The sequence below is a fragment of the Telmatherina bonti genome (genome assembly GCF_933228915.1).
Source record: "Telmatherina bonti genome assembly, chromosome: 20".
Lineage (NCBI taxonomy): Eukaryota > Metazoa > Chordata > Actinopteri > Atheriniformes > Telmatherinidae > Telmatherina > Telmatherina bonti.
In genome coordinates this window covers 19,209,570-19,213,071 of record NC_136618.1, presented here as the reverse complement: position 1 = coordinate 19,213,071, position 3,502 = coordinate 19,209,570, and positions in this window count along the sequence as shown.

Genomic DNA, 3,502 nt, shown 5'->3' with positions numbered 1-3,502 from the left:
GTGTAATGTGAATAACACAGCAATGATGAATGCATCATCAGACATCAAAGTGGAGCCTTCAAACCACCTCATCTAAGCTGATTGAGGTGGAGAGTAGAAGGAATTATAGTGCACATGCTGATGCTTATCAACAGACTACTGCAAACCCCCCCCCCCCAAAAAAAAAAACAATCACCACATGCTTGATTATATTTTTGCAAGAACTTTGGAGAAAAACCTTGTTAAGAATGACTGTGATTTTTTCTGCAATCTTGCTTAAACTTTTTCAAGCCTTTCAGCTCTAACAAAACTGAATAGGCTGCAAAATAAATTTTTGGAAAGAGGGGTGGGTTGAAATTTGGCAAGTGCATAATAGAGAGAATTTTTTTGATTCCTCTCCGCTTTTCTACGGAATTCATGCCTATTGTCTTAGATTTGTTAGCAACTTGATGAGGATGTTTTGAGGACTTCATGTTTTTCAGGAGATGCATCCAGCATACGGTGTTGTTCTTTGAATTAACATTAGCAAAATCAACCTGTCTGCATCCTTACAAATAGAACTTAGTTTTTTTTTTCTTTTAACCATCTTGAGAACAAATGACCAGAGGAGTATTTTTGGGGTCATGACAGGTAAGGAACGAAAGCAGGGCAAGTCTATTTGACAATTCAAAGTTCTTTACATAAAACATGCAGAATAACAGTAAAAATTAGGAAAAGGCATCAACTAAAATCCATTTATACTCTATCTCTTGTGTGATCACCTGCTTTTCTATGGGTCTCTATATGTTTTTCTGTGTGCATGTGTCAAGTTTCCTGCTGAACACACTTTCCACATCTTACTTGCTCTTAACAATCACTGCCTTAGTTAGTTTGGTTCTGATATCAAGGGTCTCAATAATACAAGGAAGTCAGCCAAATCTCGCAGGGAGCCAGTTCTCTTATAGCAGCACTTAAAGTCCTCTTTTTTTTCCCCAAATCCTCTCAAAGGACTCAGTGCTGTGCGGTGTGGGATTTAAATGCATGACAATGACATCAACATTGCACAGAAGATACATTTTTATTTCTCTTTTATTTTTCAAAGTCCAGTATAGAATCTTTCTTTTTCGTTTACTTGTCCATGAATTTTAAAGGACACTTGGAAACTGACACATGTTCTTATATGCCACAAATATCATGGACACATTGCAAAAAAGACTTTAAGGTATGATAGCTGCACTTCAGGGTGCTTCCACTTGTCATGGTATGTTTTCATGCATAAGTGACACTGTTGTACAGCAGCATCTGCTGTAGCTATTTGAAATGCATTTCACATATACATAGTATTAATTATTTAACTATCCATGGTATAGTGGAGTAGAGTTGGTGAATGAGTGAGGGGTCAGAAGAGAGAAGCAGGAAAAACAGCCAAACATGAACAGATCTACTTGTAAAGCAACATGACAGATGGTACGTTCACAGCTTATCAGTCAGATATCACATCTTTCCCTTAAGATACATTTTAATTAAGCAGTATTTTGTCATGCTTTCCTGTCAGTCCACAACTTTGGTCCTGATCTGAAAAGTTGTAAAAATCAATTGCAAGAGATTGTAAAAATAGATAAGCTCAAACTTAATAATTGACTTTAAAGTGAAATGTTAAAATGCAGTTTACTTTATTGTAGATCTAATGGGTAACATACAGTGTTTACAGAGTAGTTCATCCTTTGTACTTCCATTATTAATTAAACTGGCTAACGTCTTCGCTTCCTGTGCGAAAATAGACCACTTGTATCACATTAATACTCCATGTGCATATTCCTTTGAAAAAAACATCTTACCATCTTTCCAAAACCTTTCCTCTTTTTCCTCCTACTGTAAAAATGTTCCCATTCATCCTGAAATAAATGGAAAAAAATCTTGGGTTGTAAAGAAATGGGGGACAGAAAAAAAATGATAAAGTCTTTTTTAAATGTATTATAAATCTCCCACTTCCCGCCACAATCAGTATGCTTTAGCCCGAGAATCTGGAAGGAAAGCAACCCCAATTGACTGATTGTAATACAGGCATTTGATTCACAAACACTTTTCCTCTAGGATCCTCTTCTCTGTTGTCCTGCTGTGCTGCCTGTATTTGGATAAGGACTGAGTTGTTGCAGAATAACAAGTATGACTGCAACAGAGGCAGACAGTGATGACAGGAGGAGACTGAGCCAGCTCTCTTGTTGAGTTATGCGAAGATGTCAATAGATACTCTTCCCTACAACGTTTCCATTTATATAAAAAGTTTAACGTTTAACATACTGAAACACATGAAATCTGAGCTGTAGTTATTTTTTTGTGATTCATCTGAGTTTTGCATGGTATGATTTTGGGGTGAACTTCAACATCCATTCTTAGGAAAATCAGCAACCATCAATCCTTCTCACTGCGGCATGATGTACCTAAAAGCCTTTATAATCCTTCCTAGATTGATGGGCAGCAATTAATCATTTTATGATGATCATTGCTGATGCCATTCAGGTATTGTGTGAAGACATAAGCACAAGAAAACTTCCAAACATAAAGATGTTTTATGTGGTGGCATTTGGAGATGATCAGTTGATCGAGTGTAAGTGATTGACACTACCTGCTAGCTATGCTCCTAGTCTCTGTTAAGGTAATAAGGGTTTACCTTGTTTTTCAGACTGTGTATTTAACAAACTTTTACAAATCAATTAATTTCCAGTTTATTCACTTCTTTTTGCATGCCACAAGTACAGCCAATCTAGTAAATTTCATTGAAGAAATTCATGATATAATTTTAAAAAATCTACAATCCATATTTATTCATGTGATCAGAAATGTATTCATAAAAGCCATTTCATTAAAAAAAATGTCTTGCAAATGAATTGATTGCATCAAACCTTCTCTTTAGTTCAAAATTTCATCTGTATGCTCAGGACAGGACACTGTTTTTAATAAAAGATCATCCGTAGTGGAAAGATGTTATGGTTTATCGCTAATAGCAACAATTTTATGTATGAAAAAACTCATACAGTTGACACAAATGAGAACTACATGGTTATTGGTGTTGTTCTTGCTCTCCTCTGTCAGTGATAAATAATCACTCATGAAGGCCTTTCTTAAATAAAATTACACTTTCTTTTTCAAACAATCAGAAATTCATCTCAATTAAATGAACCCCATTTTGTCATTACAGTTTTCTTGCAGTCTGTTTCAATGTACAAAGTTGTGAATGAAACCAAGGAGCTAGCCTCTTCAGTTTGATTGCCTTCTTTTTCAGAGGGGCAACACTGTCTATTATTGTACACATTGAAACGGCTGCTCTATTGACAAGATGATCAACCTGTGTAGGAGTAAATCTCAGATGGCTGCCTATCTGCTGTAACATCCACACTTGTGCATTATGTGCTTTTTGTATTTGGATTGACTGTATTTATTTAAAGTAATCACGTATCCATATCTGTGCATTCAAGTGTGCTTTTGCTGTAATGTGGTGAGAGGTTACTGCATCTCAATTCATGTGTCATGTGGAGGCTGGCTG